Genomic DNA, 23621 nt, shown 5'->3' on the forward strand with positions numbered 1-23621 from the left:
CTTCTTTCACCTACTCCTTCCGCTTTTTTCTTCATTACTTTCACATATCTTTCCATTCAAACAAAACTCTCTGAACTCCATTCACTCCTGTAATAAACATTTCTAAATGGCCTTACATGAACCTTTGCTGTGGGCAGTTGCATGCCCATGTTTTGGCATGGGAGACATCATTGTTTCATAAAGATGCTTATTTGTTTCTAAATGCTTGTAGAAAAGGAACACATCTTTTCCCACTATGGTTTCATTACACTTCAAGCCAGTCTTTCATGAAGTATATATAGCAGCAGCAGCAGGGAGCAGCCTACACTTGAGGCTAGCAGTCTCACAGAAATACTATGCAAATATGACTTACTGCTTTCTCCTCTTTCATGCAAGACTTCAATAACTGGCACTGCCTCATGCCTGTCAAAAGACTGCTCTGTAAATCCATTCTGAGCAAAGAGGAAAATATAAGTAAAATGCACATGTTCACCAAGTCTGTTTTTTCACCTTTTGAACTCTAGAACAGCTTTTTAAAGCAATCAGCTGTAAGTGCAAACGATACCCTGCTGCCACTTAGCCTCCTTTCCCAAGAAACCCATTTTCAAAGTATTATTTGTTTATTTCTCTCAGGACAGAAATAAGCATTAAACATGGGAAAGTTAATACACTTCATAATGATAAACCAGGGGTTTAAATGAGCATGAAAACTTGCTGAGGCAAAGCCTTTAAAATGATTTTAAAGCTCTAATAGGATCCCTTGCATGCATTTGAAACATATATGCACACAAAGCACTGACCCAGGACACTGTCACTGCTGTTTCTATTATCATTATGACTTTGCAAGCTGTGTCTTATTAATGAGCATTCAGTGCAGTGCTTTACCTATTGTGGGAACCGCTGTATCTTCGACATGTCCCCCCTTTTTCTGAGAACCATCCCCTAATTAATATGAAACTTCTGTGAAATAAGGTAATTCTACATGTAACAGAAGAAGCCCAGAGTAGAAGATGTGCATATTGACAAGACAGTCCAGCATAACACAGAGATACCTGTGCTACCTGAATGACCAGCAGCAATCCAGCATGGGCCAAGTGTGGTACCTCCCCATGCAAAGAAGGGAGAAGACATTGAATTACCCCTGCCAGCATTATGTAAGAAGACTCACCTCAGAGAGCGGGAAAACAAAAGAAGTGAGGAATCATTGTTTTTAAGCATGCAAATATTTGGTGTCCTTTTCCTTTGCAGTCAACCACCCAATCATGCACATGGAGAGCACGCACAAAATTTTTCCTCCTTGTAGAAGAGAATGGAGAAGATACACAGGTCACTGCACCAGGCTAGTGCTATGGAAGCACTTAGGCTGTCGAAGAGAGGAAGATAAAGAAGAGTCAGCAAACACAGTCTTGCTCCTGTAAACAGATGCCACAAAACTGCGCATACACAGCGTAAACTTCATGTCAAGGTTAGATGAAGAAGTACTGCAGCAGGTTTTGCATCCTACTTAATTCCTGCCGATTCAACTTAATTCCTAGGTTTCCCAAGGACAGTACAGTTCCCATGGCTCCGTCTTTTCTCATCCCAGAGACATACATGATGCAAAGCTGTATGTATGAACAGTCTGGGCTGGACTGTGCTTTCAGAGGCACAGGCCCTTTTATCTCCTGCAGCATGCTCAGTCTCCCACAGGATGGCCGATGCCACTGGCACTATTAATGCAGTACCTTGCCTGAATATGTGTCGCTTCCATGTGAGAGCACAAGTTAGAGATGTTTCCTGGAAGTTCTAGTGTATCTGTGCAGAGACTCGCATGCCTGGTCCCACGGAAGGAAGCAGTCTATTGCAATACAGACATGATGGGCTTCTTACACGTACATCTTCTCAGATCCAGATCCTTTTTTCATTGAACTTTCTCAACTCTTCAAATTAAGACTTCATAATTGACCCTGCCAGCCAGAACTGCAATACTTCAGGTTTCTTTCTTGTACCTTCAGGTTTTGTTTGGCTCCAAATTCATCTGTCAGGCAAACAAGGATGAAAAGAAAAATAATGTGAGCTGCTTAGCAGGAAACTTTATCCATTTAAAGCAAATCTTCAAATAGTTATTAAAATGCAAGCTTAGCTTTTCTTTTCATCTGCTGCACAGAAGCAGCCTCAGTGAGGCAGTCAGTATTGCCTATTTACAGAGCAGATTTTTCCCATTCTAATGTTTGTTTTAATGGCTGTTTCAAGTGCAGCATATAACCAGTGAGCAGTTAAATTTTGTGCCTGCGAGAGAGCTCTTATGTGTTGAAATCCCACAGCATGTTCACTGCTAAGCTACATTCAGTTTCTAGCCTCTACCCAAACTCTGGTATTCTTTGTTTTCCATATCCACATTCTGGTCTCCATCACACATAACTCTTTCAAGTGGTCTACACTTATAAATGCTAATTGACTATTGCCTAACCCAAAACTCATGCATGATTTCAATGCAAAGGCTTCCACTGACCTCATGGATCAGAACTTTGATGAACAAAAAAGCCTCATGATTGTAGACTCACCTGAAGAAAAACTCTCTCTAAGTTAAGTGAGTTTCTTTTTTCCTAAAGCAATTATCTCTGAGTTCAACAAAAAGAATGTTAGCTATTTTAAAAATATTTCTAAAAATATTAAAGACCCATTCTTTTAAGAGTATTTGTGTTACATCAGAAAACATCTTTAAAGTATAACAATGCTGTTAGGAAGTATCAGATGAAACTTTTTTCTCCTAAGAAAATGTCAATTTTAAAAAATAAATCGAGCCTTTTGAAGATGGCCAATATTGTTGGAGTATCTTCCTATGAATACGATAATCAGTGGGCCATCATGCTAGCCAATTTTACTGAAAGGCTCCAAATGTGCAGGATGGTAGCTTTACAGATCTGTTTGTTAGCCACTAGCTTAACAAGGTGTCTGGGTGATAGAGGCCACAACTACTCATCTGCCAATCAACAAAACATTTCTCCTAAGAAAAGGAAATAAATGAAAAAAGCTGATTGCATACCTAACCAGGTCTTGCAGATACAGGAAACCATAAAAGCATGAATATTTACTATGGGAAACTGAACAAGAGAGTGCTTTTACCAGTACTATCCAGTAATGTGATAGTACTTGGGAGAACTATTCTTGCTCTGTTTACTAGTTTATAGGCAGACAGAGACAGCTGGCTGTAACAGGAACTATCAAACAGATTTGATTTGCTGGCTTTTTGCTTCTAGAAGTTGTGAAAAGTTTGCAAAAAGAACTTGTTTTTCTACCTCACTTGTTGCCACGAGTACCTAATGTAGGAACAGTTCTCAGAAACAACAGGTGCAAATTGTACATTTTGATTCTTCTGTTTCAGATGAATCTTCTTTTATTGGAATCAGCAAGACCACCACTGACTGAAAAATATTCTAATTAATCTGTGTTACAATGACCCTTCTCATTTTTATGTGTTCATTGCAGTTTAGGAAAAAATACTCAGAAATTCAGTAATAAACATCTTCTGAATTTCAAATTTTAAAAATTGTTGAGAAAAATGTTGAAAAAAGTGCCATAAATGAGATCTTTAGGAAAAAAGCCAAACTGAGATCAAACTAGGAATTGTGCTCATGTAAAGCCTCATTCCATAGTGAATTAAGAGGTTTTGACTGCCAGAGACAACATGGCATAAATGACCTCTTCTGATACGTCTACTTTTGTTTATTGGTAACTGACTGACTGACTGGTTCTGCTTGACCTCCCTTATTCCATTAAAATGTTAACTACTTATTATTTCAGCTCATTTGCTTTTTACCAGCTGTATCTTTCTGGAAGTGTGCATAAGTAGCATACACATACTGTATTTCAACATCTTATTCAAAGACACAGTACCGACATACACAAATAATGCACTTCTGTGGAAATCTGTTCCACTCCATGTGGCTATGCTAGCAATAGTTTTCTGTTTGCTTTTTTTTAAATACAGATCAAGTCATTCTTCTTAAAAGGAATCATAGCCTGTGCTAAAGTTTCATAAATACAAAGCTAGATACAAACAGAACATTTTCAGACAACATTAATTCCTCTACTGTCCTGCAGGAATCAACCTTTGTAAATATATGAATTACCTAGAAATATAGTGACTCTCTGCCTTGCTGAAAGGCAGAGTATTGTGGTATAACTTGGTGTGGTGTGCAACTACCATGCTAACCTGTTGGAGAGAGCGTTCACTCCCTTGGTGAACAAGCCTGAATCTTGCAATCTACTACCTTTCTCTTCCAGGTATCCCACCTTTTAATTCTAGTCCTTTCCTGGGTGACATTTTAAGAGAGAAAAAAGACATCATCTCAGCCATCCAGATGCTCATTCAGTCACTTCACTGCACCAGTGGAGGCGGAGTGTTCCACCGCACACTACAGGTACAGCCTGAAATGTGAGGGGGAAACAGCACAACGGGAGAGCAGGGCTCTGCCTACAGCATGGCTGCAAGGTAGTTACAGCCTGGTTATTACTGGCAGATAATTTCACCCTAGATTCACAATGAATAAGTTCTATGCTGGTCAATGTCCCCAGCCCAGGATGTTTTCTGAGCAATAAGAAAATACTCTATTCTATTTGCTACATGGTTGAAAAGATATTTGAGGGGATAGGCTGTGCAGCCTTTTGCTGTTGATGTGCAATAGCACAGCACGAGACAGGATTCAATCTCCGGTGCACATATCTGTGTATCATAACCCCATAAGAACACCTTTAAATGCCATCTCTTTTGCAATAGCCCTTTTACAGTCTTATCCCCATCTCCTATTCTTTTCTTCACAACTACTTTGATTCTTAAACTCTTGCTCAGCTCAGCTTTCCGCGCAGTACATGATCCAGCTGGAAGCCTTCTCTTATTATTGCTTTCCAAACCCATGGATTTTCTCTAGCTCAACATGTTTCTCCTCCCTCTTCTGTTTCTCCTTTTGCAGTCTAGAGCCAGGCTTCTTTCTGTTCCTTCACACTTACTACTCCTGCTGTAAACACCTTCTCATCTGTAACCTGCCATCTGAAACAGATTGCCTCTTTCTCTCTGCTTCATCAATTCATTCTCTCTTTTCAAATCTCAATCAAAAGCATAGATTTTCTCCCTACCCTATATATTTTAATTTTTTTCTTTGTGTTATCGGTTTTATGCCTGAATGCCTTAATTAACTCACTGTAGAATGTCTTTACACAATGACTTACTGTAATTTATAGTCTTCTGTATCTGTGAGGGGCATTTCAGAGTATATTATTTATGACATTTTCTGTAAAACAGAGCACAATTGTATTCCTGTGGTCTGCCAGTAAATCAGTCTTACCTATAACAAAGTTACATCCTGAAAAGAAAGACCATATATCATGTCCGTACAACAGAATTAATGAATCAACTGCTTTAGAGTACACCAAATTAGCTTGTCTTCTAAAATTTTCAAATAATACTCGGATCATCTGAAGGGTAGAACTCATTTCAGGCAAAAGCAAGGTATTTTGACCAAGTTAAATGAGTAAAACTGTTAAGTTATGACCAAGGCTCTCCTGCTCACTTTCATGAACTATTGGTATGCATTGGAAACTGTATACACTTGCACCAGCATTTTAAATTTACTGGCGGTGCAACTCCAATTCCCGCTGAACACCTGACAACCTCATAAGTGGTCTCTTTGTGGAGACAATCAAAGGACAAAAAATAAATGACAATCCAAAGCTAATGATGGAAGACATCAGATGTGTCTGACCCTGTCCCTTAGGGAGCTGCTGGTCTTTGTTGCACACTGACAATTTCATGGTCGATGCCATTATGTCAGTAAGTTGCACAGACTGTGAAAGTATCATCCCAGAAAAAGTGTTGTCCACAGATAGGGGACACACAGATGTGCACACTGCTCTTGCCCACATTCAAATTGACATGGGAATAGAATTTTACTCGCTAGTTTCTGCATTAATTAATCCAATTTAATTTTTTCATAGAAAGCTTAAGAATTACAAAAATTTTGGACAATTCCATTTATATTTTACTGGATTTAATTATGCCTGCAGCATAGTAACTGATAAACTAAATACTATTCTAGGTCATACTCCCTGGCAGTAATCTTTCAAGAATACATTCGCAGAGAGGGAAGCAGGAGACAGAAGATAAGGAAATCAGTTCAGGAGAAAAAGAAACCAGGCCACAGCATACTTAATGGAGACAATAAGGTCAGATGGCTGAGCAAAAAAATGCAGGGGAAAGAAGTAGTATGGAAAAAGCCTGAAACCGTACTCATCTTGCTTTAGATAAACAAGATAGACATGCTTTAGATAATGCTTTTAGATAAGCTTTTAAGAAATGCTTTAGATAAAAGAGATAAATATATTTATTTGTCTTCTAGTCTTAGTTTACCACATCACCCATTGCTGTGGTTGACACATGAATGACATGGATCTGTGACCAGAAATATCCTCTCTATTCACATGTGGTTGATAACCTGAAAGTGTGAGAGGCCCTACGTTATGAATACAGTCCTACACACCTCCCTTCTGTCTTTCAGAAGACAATGTCTTTCTTATAATGCAAAGATTTTAAAAGAAGTAGAAAAGTGGTCTGGTCCCGAATTTGCTGCACTGTTAATTCTAAAGCAGTGTAACACCACCATGGGAACAGCATGCCCTACCATTCAGGGGAATAGATGTAACCAGTGAAAAGGACAAAGCTGGTTTTGCAGAGCTCTGTAAATGTACCAATGAGAACTGAAACATAGGCAAAGTGAAGTTTTCTGGGACAGTGCTTTTACAGCCTAAGCCATTTATTAACATACGTGCACTGACTGTGTTGCTGGGGCAGGGACTGATGGGGCCGGTCTGAAGTGGGACTCTGGGGCCACAGGCAGGGTGCAGGGAAGCCCCGGAGGAGGCTGGATCTCCCTCAGGGCCCTCACAGAAATAACACAAGTCAATGTAAAGAAGTAACTATACATCGAACTCTCTGTTAAAATTTTCTCAGGTAACAAAGAAACATTTGAGCTTCTATGTTTGAGCTTCTATCTAATATATACCACACATTGCCAGCATAAGTCATCTGTGTGCTGGTTTTGGCTGGGATAGTTAATTTTCTTTATAGTAGCTAGTATGGGGATACGTTTTGGATTTGTGCTGAAAGCAGCACTGATAATACAGAGATGTTTTCGTTACTGCTGAGCAGCGCTTACACAGAGTCAAGGCCTTTCCTGCTTCTCACCCCACCCCACCAGCGAGGAGGCTGGGGGGGCACAAGGGCTTGGGAGGGGACACAGCTGGGACAGCTGATCCCAGCTGACCAAAGGGATATTGCATGCCATATGATGGCAGCATGAAAAGCTGGGGGAAGAAGAAGGAAGGGGGGACATCTGGAGTCATGGTATTTGTCTTCCCAAGTCACCGTTACACGTGATGGAGCCCTGCTTTCCTGGAGATGGCTGAACACCTGCCTGCCGATGGGGAGTGGTGAAGGAATTCCTTGTTTTGCTTTGCTTGTGCGCTTGGCTTTTGCTTTACCTATTAAACTGTCTTTATCTCGACTTGTGAGTTTCCTCACTTTTACTCTTCTGATTCTCTCCCCATCCTACCGGGGGGAGTGAGCAAATGAGTGGCTCTGTGGTGCTCAGTTGCCAGCTAGGGTTAAACCACAACAGTCTGTCATATGTTGTTTTCAGCTAGAAAATAACTAAGCATTTAGCAGTGTTTTGTACTACCTAACTCAAAGCATACACAGGGCTGATTACAGCAAAACCACTCGCAGCTGTGGGCTGACAGAAAGAATGCCTATGACCGTCGGAAAAATCTATCTGGCAACTGAGAGGAGCTTGTCTTAACTTGTTTTGTTCATTTTACTTTAAAGACAATGTTTACTGTCATAGAAACACAGAAGTATTATGTTTCTACAATTTGCAAGTGAACAAGTCTCAGGGAAAGAGGGAGAGGAGTCCGGCTTGCACAGTGTTGAGAAGGCAGCTCCCTGTCTTCAGGAGCTCACTGAAGGAGAGTAAGGCAAGTTCGATGGCTCCCAAAGAACAGGAGCTGTTCCAGCCAGAGCCTTGCAAGGCAACTGTCCTGCTGAGTTAGGAACCACAGCCCTGTCCTTCTCATTATATATCTGAGCACACTTTTTTCTAAAGACTGCTCTGCTCATTAGAAAAAAGACAATGTGTATGGGAATGAATCGCTGAGTAGTATTAAATAAATAAATAAAAGCGGGAAACCCTGTTCTGCAAAAAGTGAAACTCTCTGTCTCTCCATTGTCTTCCCGAGCAGCCATTCCTCAGGATCCAAACCCTTCTCTAAAAGGCCTTTTGATTCATAAATTTCCCATCCTTAAATCAGGTAGCCTCCCTGGCCCCTCCTCACAGCTTCCATGGTGATTCTTCGCCATCAACCTACCTAAAACATGGACTTAAAACTGTTTTGCCTGTAGCAATAGTCTGTATCTTGTCTACTCTTATTTGAATAATTAATCTTCAAGGCATAACAAACTTTCACTGATGGCTTTCTGCAAGGCACAAGAATTTCTCCTGGCATTCCCAGCCTACTTCAGTAAAGGTGAAGCTATAATATACTCACTTAATGCTCAGTATACAAAATGGAGTTTGTAATTTAATACAGATTCAAAATAGTGAAGAGAATTCACATTTGTAGATGGAGGTTTCCTGAGATGCCATTGAAACTCTGAGGCAAAGTTATGGAGCTTTGCCACAAAGTCTATATCAGAAATGTACTTAGAACCTAAATCCTGTGATTTCACTTTTTATTCTTACAGGAATTACGTGTATTCTCTGGGAGTATCTTTATCCCAGTCTTTTCTTTTATGGAAGAATGACTAAGACACTGATAAGGGCCATTAGAATTATCAGAGTTTAACAAGGATCTGTGCATGTTTGCATAAATAATTAGGTTCAGAACAAGTCTTCTGGACAAGGACTCTATATTAGTACTTGCAAAATGCTCACACCATGTTTCTAGCACTTGTGTTTGGTTTTTTTGTGTCTTAATTCAGTGGCATCAATTACCATTCCAGTGACATAATTTTTCATCCATGTCTTCAAAATAATTTTTGCTTGTAATTTCAGTTCCATGCCCCCATCTGCCTCCCCGCTGCCCCACCTCCCAGAGAAGCATGATTCAGCATCCCTGATGGGAGACATGTGGCTCACAGAGAGTATGTATCAACATGACTTTACGGACGCTGACAAACATGGACTGTTCAGCAGCTGGAAGAGCTCAACAGCGAGACAGACGTACCACTATGCAGGATCATCTCTACTGAAGACCCAACAGGGTCACTTTTTATCATTCACACCATCATGTGATTTTTCCTCTGCTTGCAATTTTATCGTAACACAACACATGATATGCCAGCAGGCATTTCAGGGTAGTTTGGTTTATTTGGACGAAATACATGTTTATGAAGAGAACTGGAATGCTCTCGGAGGAACTTGTTTTCCATGGCTTTGTTTCCAGAACACAACTAAGTGATTGTTGAATTTTCTGCAGGCAACCAGTTATGTATTGCTGACTTTCCTGGCTTTTGGGACCTATAAAAATTCAATGGCCAGAGAGGCTGGAAAATGATGAGACACTTTTCTCTCACTTTTCTCTCCACCCTTCAGAATGGTTCCAAATATATTTTGGATTAGGGAAAGTTGTTGGTTATGGACTACCTTTTGCAAGCAGTCTCTTCATCTTGTCTAACGACTTTCTTTCTGATATCCATGTTGTGAATGGCAATTGAGATGTAAGCTTCCTCTCCATCTCCTTATGGCAGGGACTAGAACAGGGTATAAGGATAGTAAAGCAAGCATATGAATAAAGATAGTAGGGATTTCCACACAGGAAAACAAAACTGATGCAGGAGGACATCAGCCCTTGGTCCTCCAAATAACCACCCATTGACACAAGCAAGAAGTCAAAAACAGGGAATGCAAACAATCTCATAATATTTAGAACAGAAGGTACTATTGAAATGTCATTGCACTTCCTCAGATCTTTTACTGGCTGAGAATTTTCTACTTCACTATTTCTAGCCATTCATACTTGGGTCATGGGAATAAACGAGTGAATGCAGACTAGGCAGCGAATGCCCTTGTCCTCAAGATGGATGCATTAAACCACACTCCTAACACAATGGGGGAAGCAAAGAAACAACAGTAAAGGAGAAGTAAGAATAACGTGATCCTAGTCCTATAGCAATGGGTCATAACAAGTGCACGTATCTATGCATGTTACACAATTGCAAGTTCCTAGTCACTAGAGAACATTATGGAGATTCTTGAATACTCTTTCGAAATGGTACAGTATCCCTTTCCCATATTTTCAGTACGCACCTTCAGACTATCCATCCCAGCATGACAGTTTCTCAGAAATAGAGAGAGAAGGGCTGGAAACAGTCTGCAGCACAAAAATGAAATTCTGGAATTACTACTATTACTGAGATACAGGGATGGCAATATAATGTAAACAAACAATTTGTAAGCGTTTTGAAAGCAAGCTCCCATCTGTTCTGGATACACAAAAATGCTACAGAAGGGACTATAATTTACAGCATAAATGGTAGTACTGTTAATGTCAATTTAACAGGAGAAGGAAAACTGCTATACATGTCAAACACCATAGCATTATGCAAAGGATCCACAGAGAGCAGAAAATCAAGTCACAGAAATAAGCTGGTATGAGTTATTCTACAAGGAAGCTGGGGCCAGAAGCCCATGTATACAGGTATGCCTGATACGCTTTGTCAAACCAGTGCTGAAACATACTTTGCAGTAAATAAATTATAATAATTCCCCAAATTCTTCACATCTTAAAAAAAAAAAAAAAAGACCTTTTAAATATCTGATATAGTAATGATTCTGTCAATAATCCATATCCATTCTATAGCAGCTGCCGTGAATCACTGCGTTTCTCACTCACAAATCCAGAATGACAAATAAGGCTGTTCGGGAACACAGGTCCTCTCCAGCAGGGCTGTGTGAGTAGTGTGGCATTTGTAACAGCACTTAGATTATTTGGGAGCACAAGTCCTCCTCAAAGTCATGGCACAGACAAAAGAATTTAATCCACCATCACAGATGCAGGATTCCTTTTCTAAATGGATTGGTGATGAGAGCAGCTGGAATTACAGACATCAGAGTGAGTTATTTCGTTCTGCTAGTTGAGAGGAAAGAACATTTTCCAGTTCTTCAGCAGAAATATACTTGCTGAAGTCATTAGAATGAAATAGATCCTACCCTTAGGAAACTAGACTGACTATCGGGATGTGCATTTGGCCTATTTCATAGAGGTGGCTATTTTCCTGCAATTATCTGGGAAGGGGAAAGAAAGGGAGACTGATGCACTAGGTAGAACCACAAATATTATTTCATATAGTACATAAAAAAAAAAAAAAAAATTTTTTTTTTCTTTATAATACAATTATTTCCCTCTTAATGAAATTTTTGCAATTTTTCTGTCGATTTGTGTTACTACAGGGTAACTGCTGTTGAATTTAACAGGTTTGCCCAAAGGATATTCCTTGGGAGGCTATACAAAACCCTTCAAAAGGCACAAAGGGCATTTGTACATGGGGAAAAATTGGAAACACATTGCTGCTAGAATACAGAGGCTATAGTTGTCCATCAATGACAAGCAGAGGTTTTGTAGAAATATGGCTCATCTGGTAGGATAGAGGTTTAATTGGGTGCCATCTCCACATTGCCAAAAGTTACAAGTCAAAGCTACAAAAATCATGACTTTAAAAAGATAAGTTTTCTCCTATGTTTCAAGCAAGTACTTGGAACTGTTTCCACAGAGTTGGGTTTTTTGTAGGATTTAATTTTTTTTGTTGTTGTTAAATGCTACCCAGTGTTGTGACAATCTCCACCATGTGTTAGAAACTGGCAATACTGGTGACCTGCATCAGCATACAAGGCTCTCCAGGCTGCCTGAGACAGCCCCAAATACATTTTAAGTGCCACGAGGAATCATGTAGAAGGTGATTGGGAAACTTTCATCTAAAAATGGGGAGTACCTCATTTAAGAAGAAAGATTAATCTACAAATCAGCTTCTTTAATTTGAAGTGAATATTATGAAACAATGCAGTTGCTCAATTCTCCTGTTCTACCATATCCCTGCTCTTATTGGGATGCCTATATAGCAATGAGAGATCCTAATCCCAGAGGCTGGTGAACAGTGGCATGAAGTCCAGTTGGAGGCCAGTAATTAGTGGTGTACCCCAGGGGTCAATACTGGGTCCAGCCCTCTTTAACATCTTTATTAATGATCTGGATGATGGGGCAGAGTGTACCCTCAGCAAGTTTGCTGATGACAACAAACTGGGAGGAGTGACTGATACACCAGAGGGTCGTGCTGCCATCCAGAGGGACCTCAACAAACTGGAGAAATAGACTGCAGGAACCTCACGAAATTTGACAAGGGGAAGTGCCAAGTCCTGCACCTGGGGATGAATAACCCCATGCACCAGTATATGATGGGGGCCCACCCAGCTGGAGAGCAGCTTGATGGAAAAGGATCTGGGGGTCCTGGTGGACACCAAGTTGACCGTAAGTCAGCAGTGTGCCCTTGTGACAAAGAATGCTGATGGTATCCTGGGCTGCACTAGGAGGAGTGTTGCCAGCAAGTCAAGGGAGGTGATCCTTCCCCTCTGCTCAGCACTGGTGAGGCCAAACCTGGAGTGCTGGGTCCAGTTCTGGGCTCCCCAGTACAGGAGAGATATAGACATACTGGAGAAAGCCCAGTGAAGGGCCACAAAGATGATTAACGGACTGGAGCATCTCCCCTGTGAGGAAAGGCTGAGAGTTGGGAATGTTCAGCCTGGAGAAGTGAAGGCTCAGGGGGCATCGCAGAAATGTATATAAATACCTGAAGGGAGGGTGCAAAGAGGAGAGAGCCAGGCTCTTTTCAGTGGTGCCCAGTGATAAGACAGGAGGCAATGGGAACAAACTGAAACACAGGAGGTTCCCTCCAAACATCAGGAAACACTTTTTCACTGTGGGGGTGAACAAGCACTGGCACAGGTTGCCAGGGAAGTTGTGGAGTCTCCCTCCCTGGAGACATTCAAAAGCCACATGGACATGGTCCTGGGCAACTGCCTCTAGGTGGCCCTGCTTGAGCAGGGGGGTTGGACCAGATGACCTCCAGAGGTCCCTGCCAACCTCAACCTTTCTGTGATTCTTTGATTCTGTGGTTCTGTATTTATTGCTTGCCAGGAAAGGTTGGTACTATCTTTGTTTCCGTCGGTGATTTCCACTCACACCAGAAGACTCCTATCCTTATTATGACAGTGTCATATACAAGACTTCCAACTCCTAAATTATTTCAGTTTCCATGTTTACTGTCAGTACAGAAGAACTCATTTGAATCATTGGCTTTATCAGCAAATTGGCAATGTGCTTTCAGGACCTTACATATCGAAACACATATTGCTTCTAATTCTAATGTGCAAGAATTTGTTGAAAAACAAACACTGCTGGAGTTTCATCAGGTTACTATATTTCATCTTAAATTATGTTTCTTTAGGGAGACACCTAGCATCCTGATGAACAATAACAGATGTGACTGTTTTGGCCCAGTACCAGTCATGAGATACATACAAATTCCTGAGGATGTTTTCACCATCACAAGCTTTTTGTTGTTTAACAGTAGATTATCACTGACAGTAACAGGCTGCTGATAACTGCCCGTTATATCTTTTAACATACAGGACACGGTCATAGGTGCTGACTGCTGAACAACTTCATGTGTGACATCTAATACTTGGAAGTCACCGAAGGAGCATGTTTCTGCCACAACATATATACTGTGTTGAGGATAGTAGATGCCTGAGATAACTCATTACATGAGACCAGACTTCAACTCAGACTTAAAACGGCACCTGTGAAAGCTTACTGGATGTTTTTCTTCATGGTCAGAAGAGTCAGAGAAGAAAAGTGGGGAAACTGGCTTATAAAGTGTGATGCATAGGGGAAAGCATTGGGAATGACCAAGGGGTGGTGGTGCTGTAGCAGCCAGGTGACCCCTGCTCTGAGCAGGAAGGGTAGGGAAGATGCCTGGGGTAGCCTATGTTTGCAGGGCAGATACAGGATGCTGGGTAGAGGAGGTATGAGAGAACATACCTTCATGCTCTGACAGAGGTGTCAGCAGAGCTTTCAATACAAGATGCCATTTCTCCCAGACATCTTGACAGTGAGAAATAATCTCATGACTGTGAAATGGCTAGTGCAGTCCCAGTGATTTCTTATTGGCACTAGAAAGTTCATGTGGTAGACTAGAAAAGAAAACTGATTCAGAGAAACAGTGATATAAAAAAATCAAAGCAGCAGTTACATAAAAGACCAGTGAAAATTAGGTGCAGATATTTCTCAAATGTTCCTTTCTTTTAAGAATAGAACAATCCAAATTCTTTAGCAGAAGACATGTAAGGCTTTATTTTAATAGGCAATAATGATGACATCAACAAAGTCTATTAGTACAGCTAATTTATATGTCTAATAGTCACTACACCTGCACAGACCAGAATTTGCATACTTTAATATTCATATATTTGCTTAAATTATACTAAGATCCTTAACATTGTCAGAGTGGTGTAAGTTGGCATCTACATAAATGAAAGCTAAGCCCACTGCTACCTAATTTGCTTATGCAAAGGAGATGTGCTCTCAGATATTGTCTATGCAATTAAGAAAAGCAGTACAGATTTTGGTCAAGAACGAGATTTTTTAGATCATATTAACTGAAAATGCAACAATTGTTTTATCACAAACAAAAAGTAGAGGTAAAATAAAAACCACATGAATATATGCCACGCTTCTTCTGCATTGCAGTTCTATCCTGAAAGTTTAGCATTTTGGTGCAGTATTTACTATATATCTTTTATGTTTAATGCAACATAAAGCCATCATATTTAAAAGCAGTCCCTAGCTTCAAGACCTGATTCTCTGCTCTGTGAAATTAGGAGTACCTCAGCTGAAAGAAAAATCAGTCACATAAAACCTGAACCCAAATTTTCTTGAAACCTTGGAGCTATGCTCTTGGCTTCCCTAAAGCGAACATAAAAATGCATGCTCTGATTTCTGAAAGCACATCAGGAACATTATGTAGGTTACATGGCAAACAAATTACACTGAAGAAAAGACCCACAAGATCCTGGAAATTTTATTGCTGCAGAGCTCAGTCTTTGGGAAAAAAAAAGAGAATTCTACTGACACATACTGAACACCCCCCCCGCCAGTGTTTTATGCAGGGTGTGTAGAAAAGGAAGGGAGTAAAGCTGATGGTGGGAAAAACAAGTGCAGTATCTCATAACAAGGGAGTTTGTTATTATTACAGCTAGCAGTAATAGGCTATTATGCATGGACGTTTAGGATACAAGCAAGCACAGCATTAGAGGGAGCTCATACTGCAAGATTATTGTGAGATTACCCTAAAAGAACTTCACAACAAAATCTGTGACTATAACAAAAGAGTTCAATGAACTGCTTGATCACAGGAAATAATAGAACAATGTGCATCTGGACAAAATAATCCATGTTATAATTCACAAAACCAGCAGCTGAACTGAAAAAAAAGTGCAGTCCAGTTTTTGCATTCACTTCAGTCCGTTGATGTTTCTTTGATACAGTTCCACTGGCAATGTAATACTGGGAAGCCATTGTTACAACACCCACCCTACAACACTATGCATGACTGCAGGTTTTCGGTTACATTGCTGTTCACAAGCCCTTTTCTTCCTAAAGCTGGTATTAAGTGGCTAGTACCCTACAAATTAGCTAGTACATTAGCAAATAGTGAGGTGCAATAGGAGCAGATATAAACAGCCAAATAGTGGATGCTGAGACCTGATGCCCTGCAGTGTATGTATCTGGAGGCTACTACTGTGGTTTATTTACAGTATTATTACCACCTGGTTCCAAGGACCAATGCTTATTAGTGGCTGGAAGGCACTAGGTGCATTCCTAGAGTGCATCCTTGGGCTTACTCACTTACCATTTACTTCTGAAGTATCTGCACATAACCGAATTCCTGAACTCCCTATAAAGATACTATTTTTCCTAACAAGTAGGGTATCTTTATAAAGTGCAGTTTGCTGCCATGGATACTCAAGCTGTTTCTGAATTAACTAGCTCAGGTCCCAGATACTTGGGCCCTTGCTTGGATATACAACAAGTAAATATGAAAGTGTCTTTCACTCTCTGATTAATTCTTGCACAGACTCCAAGGGAAATCTCTGTCTTACAGTGCTGGGAGGATGACAGCTTCTTCTCTTGTGAGCCACCAAAGCTGTTTACCTTCTTGAACAGGGGAGAGAACAAGGGATTGGAAAGGTAAGATTAAGAAAAGTTATAGACTCAGAAAGCTTAGGCTCCAATGCAAAGCTGTCTCCAGTTCTGTTTGATTTTACTATAACTGTGGGGAATTTTTTTCCCGCATTATTTTGTTGTAAAGTAGTATGTTAGAACTATTTTTGACATTGGATAAGAACATTTCACTGTTAATTTGGAAACCTCAAGGAAGTGTGACTCAGAAAAGGATCTGTTTGACACTATTGGGCAGCTTTCATGTACCCATGAGGAGAATGTTTGGGTCTCGGCAGAGTCTTCAGTAATTTGAATGTGATGTTTTATTTGCCTGATTAGGTAGGCTTTTCAGAAAAAGCTGAGGTTGTTCAACTTAGTTCCATTCAGTTACATTCCATTAAAAATCTAATAAATAGATTTTTGAGATAAATAATCCCATGACTCCGACATCAGTCACCTAGCAGGATCTACACTGTTCAACACCTGAAAGTATAAAACCTGTAGGCATTCTGAGAACTTGTGATGCCAGCACATAATAGTGGTTAATAAAGTTGAAAGAGAAATCTGTGCTGCTCTACTACCACATAACCTACACCTCTGCAGAACAGCTCCCTATCCACCTACAAATAACTTGCAACCTTTATGTACGACCTCAAATTTGACCCAGAAAGCAAAGACAGAATTTCGGTTTCATCTCCATTAATCCCAGCCAATGTGGAAATGCTTTGTAGTTCTGTTCCTTTGTTAATAAGGCCAGAAAATGATCAGAACAAATGGAGTGTGCAAACCAGCACTGAGAAATAATGAAGCAGTTCTTGCACAGTGCGATACACCTTTGTTCCCAGAGTTTTTCCATTTTTTTTTCTTTATAGAAACAAACATAAACAACTATTGTGTAATAACACCTCAATAAAGCAGGCCACTTTAATGCCATTGTCCTCTCTGGAATAAGGAGTGATATTGTCTTATGCTACTTAGTTTAGAACAATATATACTTAATATCCTCCAAGAAGACATACAACCATGTGACGTTTCATCACAGTAACATGGTGATACTTTGTGACGCTACAAAGATTATTATGCATTTATGAGATCTCTCTATTCCTGTCAGTAAGCAGATATCCAATACCTGACTTAAAGTTCGTTTTCTAATGAACACGTGAACATGTGTCTCTACTATGCCACTCGTTGGCCTAATTATCCTTAATTAATTCTTACCTTGGTTATGTTGTTGAAGAGAGTGGGTATTTGCAGAAACTTTACTTTGTGCTGATTTTAAGGAGAGAGAACAAAAACATTAGGAAGACTTCAAAATAAATTTTCCAGCATAGGTAAGTTATTTCTGGTTATTCTAGCAGTTCAGTTAACTGCATTTTAACATCTAACATTTGACATTTGACTAAGTAACAAAGATCTTCTTCAGTCTTTAGGCAAAACTCTACTTCCAGTCATTGACACCTAATGAGAACTTCAGAATAGGGTCATTAATACAAGTCCACACTTGTAGGGAAAAAACACACATATCTTCCTCCGCAGCAGAAAGACAAACTTAGGAAAAGCTGCCCTAGCAGGCACCTTGGTAAAATCCTGTATGGGACACTTTGCTCTTGCTTTATTTTTTGGTGACTTAGATGGACTGCCTAAGACAGACAGACATAGAATGTTTGAAGATGATTATACGCCAGGTGGGAGGCATTTTCTAGAACCCAAAGCAAAAACCAGCTTATTGATTTAAATATATAATTGTTAGATTGTTGAGATTTGTTTGTGTTTTCCAATTATGATGGGCAGAATATAGAATAATTCTATCTATAAAATATTAATGGCACTTAAGTTCTTCAGGCAAGAACACAGTAATAACTGGCATTTTCTTTTTTTGTAGATTGTTATATTACTAATGCCCTCCAGTTATTTTGCTCTAAGTTGAGACCACCCCCCTGTTATTAACTCACAGCCAGCATTCAAATTGTCATTTGCATAAACTTTGCCTGCCTCTGGCAAGACGACAGGAGAAATGCCTTTTCTGAAATCATCAAACAAGTACTTTTCCAAAAATAAATTGAGGATTGCAGCCATTTTTTAGCTTCTGAAATAAATGAAGCTTTCAGCCAATGTATCAAATTAGTATATGTAGGGAAAACCTCAAAGAGAGCAAACTGTATTATAAATACAGTACTTGTTAAAGTGTTGTTAAAGGGCATTTGAATTGGCATGTTATACTGAATTAAAATGCAACAGCATCCGGACATAGGACTAATTCTTCTAAAGGTATTCTCTAAGGACTGATGGAGGAAGTAAGCCAGCAGAACAAACTTGCTGATTGTGATATTGCATTTTATTCTATCATCTCCATTTTTTGCTTAATGTTAAATATACATTCTTGCCAAACTGATCTCTCATTCTAAAAATTATGGGTTTCAATGAGGGAGAAGGAAGGTAGAATTACGTTAAAACATTGCTTCAGTGTACATATACTGATAAAACAACTTTGAAAAAGAAATACATAGTTGTGTTTTTCCTCATACCTTCCTTCCCATACTACTCCTGTATAATACCTTGTACAGTATTTTAAACCTCTAAAAAGCCAATGATATTTTTCTCCATTCCTCTTCTTGTTTGCCTTTTACTTCAGAACATTAAGTACCTTTACATAATAACAATAGTAATAATATTAAAAGGATTTATGTGTTCTGGACTAAAATCAAACATTACAGGACCTCTAGATTATGGACATTTTCATAGGCCAGAGTCTAAACTGAAAAACATACATTTCTCTGGATTTAAACTAACATAATTGAGATGGGAATCAGATGCTGTTCTATAACTAAAAGCCCAATTATGTCAATCAAATATATCTTCAGGAAGCTAGAAAGCTACAAAAAAAATTTATCATCCTGCTCATATTAATATATAATTAGTTAATAAGCCCCTACAGAGGGGAAGTCATTTTAAAAAATTGTAGTGCTAGCTGTATTGCATTTTAAAGACTAATGTCACTTACATAAAGGTGCACCTAACTGGGGTTTTTTGAATTGACATTGTGCTACCACTTTACTTTGCAGCAATCTTAGTATTTCATTTAGGAGCTGCAAAAAGACAAGTTCAGAGAGAGAAATCACAAGTCCATTATGTATATGAAATTATTTGTCATCATGGATATTTTATGAGAATTTTATGAAGCTGTAACAGATGGTGAAACTTTTACTAGGGCTAGAAAGAATTTATGTTTCAAAAAGTAGCTCTATGTGATTTCATCAAATACATCTTCCACACATGAAGAGATTACAAAACATCTTAGTCTCCTGACTTTTGAAAGTTCTTTGACATGTAATATCGTGTCAGAAAATTTTGACATAGAGTCAAAACCAGCTGAGTAGAATCAGATTATGTAGAAAATAATGCATGGAATCTTAATCTGTAAGAAAATCTGGATGATTTTGTAAAATGTAATAAAATAAAAGATGGAATAAAACCATGGAAATCAGGATTTGTATCTTATTATAAAAGAAATGTATTTTTCTTGTAAAAAGGAGAATAATCAGTTCTCAATAAACACTTTCAGTCTTTGGATGTAGTACTCTATCCCTAGTAATATGGATATTAACAAAAAATGATTTAGCTCAATTAATTTAGCTGCTATTCAGCAGCATATTCCTTAAAGATGGCTGTGTGTATTCATGAGCTTCCACCAATAGAAAAGTTCTTGTCTAAAGAATCTTCTTAAGAGATTTGAACCACTTTTTCCTGTGATGCTGTGTTTGTTTCAAAAACTTTTCCCATACTTCCCCCAGCTCTAACAGTTGATAGAATGGCTGGTGAAATAGAGATTAAATGGGAGACTTAGAAGTGTCAAAATAATCCAACATCACTTCCCAAACTGGTTCTACCATGGGCAGACTTCCTTATATCTACTCTTCTCTAAAAGATGTGCTATGATTTCCCTCATCCTTGTATGTCAAACATCTTGCAGTTTTGAAGACACACAGAATCATTTGTGTTAAAGGCTTCAATATCATGTTTAACAACAGCTTCTAGTGATGAACCCTGGATAAATGAATGCACCCTTTAGAAAGAAATTAATTAAAACCAGGTCACAATAATTGAAAATAAAACTAGATTATAGACTGAGGGCAGGGAGGAAGAGGTAGTTAAAAGAAAAGGAAGGAATCCCTAATATACTGGCAATAGCAAACCCATCTCCTTTGATGTATCCACGGATAGCTATAATACTGCTTTGTGGCACAAACAGCCAACCCACCAGTGTGAAGCAACTCAAAAGTCGTTTATTTGGCATGCAACCCACAGAAAAGCAAAAATCTGACATAACTCAAAATACTGTTAAGTATACAAAGCAATCCTGAAACTTCTGAACTTTGCAAAAAGGGAGAATAACTTTGTAACTATTCACTTCTAGAAACTTCAGTATGCATGTTTTTACTGGAATGATAATCTTTTCCCCAAAACAAGATTTGTCCTCACTGTTTTGGCTTTTCTTAACACAACTGAGCAGTTAAATTGAAACATAAACATTGACTTAGAAAACACTCAAAGAAAAATCAACCTGATTGCACACATTCTTACTACTTCCCCCATGTTTTCTGCAGTACAGAAAAACTCTCTCCTCAGGATTTGTGTACACACAATGTAATGTTATGGCAGAGAGAGATAACCAATCTAGAAGTCAAAGTAGCCACAGTACAGCCTTCTAAACACCCAGCTCCACTTGGGCCAATGCACACTAGGACTACTCCTGTACTGCTGTTCTCTGCCTGTACTCTGATGGAACACAGCAGCCGCTCAGAGCCAGGTCAGGTACCTCTGCCTCATGCTGTGCTGTGCAGGATAGGTGTTTCACTATTTTAGCATTTTGTTTAAAGCTCTTCTTCCTGATTGTTACTGTCACAGCCTCTTTGTAACTGAATTAATCAGGACATCATATTTCTAATCTCTAACAGAGTTCAGCAGTATGTTGTATTTCTAGTCCTTACGCTTTGCAGGGCTGAAAGATTCAAGGAATTATTTTCAGCTCAGCTCAGTTCTCTCATTGCAATGTAAACCTACACAGCTTGGAATTCTGCATTGCAGCTCATACCACTAGTGAAACGCCACAAACACTGAAATATTTCCATGAACTTGACTCCCTGTTCTTTTTTCAAAACAAATCTGTAAGAGATGATAAAATCTTGCAAGAGAGAGAGACCTGAATCCCACCCTGGCAGGTTAATATATACCCAGCTGTAATTTAAAAACTTTTAAAATCACACTCATTTCAGATCTTTTTTTCTTCTTTTTTTTCCTATTGATATTAAAAGTAGTGTCCAGTTTACAATAGGCTTTTAAAACTTTTTTGCTCTACAACTACTCTAGGGTAGAGCAAAACATTAGTAGCCTAGATTAAACAAGTGGATGGTATCTGTGTCTCCACAAACACTTGAAGTGCCCCAGGTTAATGGGAAAAATGACTTTAAAAATTATTTATATTAAACTCTATATTAAAAGGCTAGAAAAGAAAAAAAAAAAAAAGGCATCATTCCCTTGCCTATTCTTGCAAAAACAGATCCTCTGAACTTCTGAAAGACCCTCTAAAAGAGAATATTCACATGGGTAAAGTTGCTCACCCTTGAAAGTGTTCAGAGCTTCTAGGACATTTTATTTTATGAAATTTGGAGTGCTAAGGGTAAGGTTGTGTTTTCTGTTTTCCCTTGGTAATCACTTCACTCTTTTTCTGTGTCTCCAACAAAGAAGGGAGACAAAAATACATGATATGGAACATATGAGTCTAAAGGTCACTATTCACAGTGAGGTTTGAAGAAAAGTGTAGTAGCCAACCTGCAGGTGTTCTTGAAATGGCTAAATTTCAAGTTGGCAAACTCCCTGTGAAAGTTACTCTCTAAATATATTGGCCAAGATTTTGAAACACTGCTGTACCTGCCTTTAAATCATGCTTATTCATGAGCTCAGGAAGGAAGTCTCATAGAAAGAAAAAGCAAGCATCTATTTAGATGCTCTTCCAATCCCTACATGAAGTTCTTTTTCAGATCTTCTCCTAGTTTAACAGTGTTTATTTTGTCTGTGCCTAGTTTTTACTCTACATCTGTGGATTTTCAAGTGTGTAATCAGAGATGCAATCATACTGCAGCCCTTGCCTCTGCATGAGACTAATAGAAAACGACTGTAAGAACCTTGTTAACTTCTTATGCCTCCCTTAATTCTATCCAAAACAGGAAGTACATTTTAAACTATTTTCCTTCTTATTCCTCTAATTGTTTATGGGACTGAGCCTTTCCTTTTGTTTTGTTTTATGATGTATTTCTACTTCTGGATCATGGTTGTGTTCTCTTTTCTGATCCTATCCTCTCTCAAACTTAGCTGTACAAGCTCCTGCTCATTTGGCAGATGCAAACAGGAGACACCTTCAGGAGATGTGGCAGTAGGGAATTGCAAAAGTCATGCTCTTCACTAGAGTTTCTGCTCTGGATATTGTTATTCCTGTATACTGCCAAATGGTTCGAACAAAATCCTTTCTTAGTAATATCCTTAATTCACACACTTTATCTTTTTTCCCCCCCAACTCCTAATGCTATTCTCTCTCTTCACTCCCTCATCTTCCTTCTTATAACCCTCCTAGGATAATTTAACCTGAAAGATTAATTGAAAAACCCCCTCTGTGTTGTAAAAATATCATGTCATCTGCAGCCACACCTTGGCTTGTAATAAATTGTACTACTTCTTTCTCATCCTTTCTTTTTGTTTTCTGTTTAGACTGTGAGATCATCAGCTAAAAAATCTACTATACCACCTTTGCACAATGTCTGGCACAGTGTGGCCCTGCACTGAACTGTCCCACAAGCCCCACACTAATTGATCCTTTTGTATCTACCTGCTATGCCCATGGGAGTCAATAGTCCTATTGATAATACATGTGGGAGAGGAAAGCACTTTAGCCTGTGCCTTTAGAATGGAGAGAGGCTATGTTTCAGGTATTCTCTTTTCTTTTCCACCAATTCCTGAGTCTGCTTACTTTGAGGTTGCTTTCTTGAAGCTTCCTGAGCAGTTGCCTTTAACTTTAGCAGGTAGTGACAGATAAAACATGGAAGTACATTATATTCCTGTTCTCTTTGATCTGTTACCCTGAGACACAACCTTACTTAGTGTGGTTTGATATCACTAACCTCTCCCCGACCTTTCAAAATTCTGCTTATTTAGAAGTCCACTGATTGGGGAGTTTCACATGCTGTGTACTTGGCATTTTCCACTAAGAAAGTACAGCCATCTGTTTTAGTTCGTCATCATACCAGTCAGCCCTTCAAAACGCCATTGACAACTTTTTTAACATT

General features: G+C 39.1%; 1 long non-coding RNA gene across 2 annotated transcripts in view; it reads right to left on the minus strand.

Moving 5' to 3' along the window:
* Positions 1–23621, minus strand: part of LOC138690331 (uncharacterized) — a 76240-nt gene that overhangs the window by 37844 nt on the left and 14775 nt on the right. For both annotated transcript variants that reach the window (XR_011329169.1, XR_011329168.1), the window contains exon 2: positions 1148–1996. This is a non-coding gene — a long non-coding RNA (uncharacterized lncRNA). The remainder of the gene's footprint in view (positions 1–1147; positions 1997–23621) is intronic.

This window comes from Haliaeetus albicilla, chromosome 21, assembly GCF_947461875.1.
Source record: "Haliaeetus albicilla chromosome 21, bHalAlb1.1, whole genome shotgun sequence".
NCBI lineage: Eukaryota > Metazoa > Chordata > Aves > Accipitriformes > Accipitridae > Haliaeetus > Haliaeetus albicilla.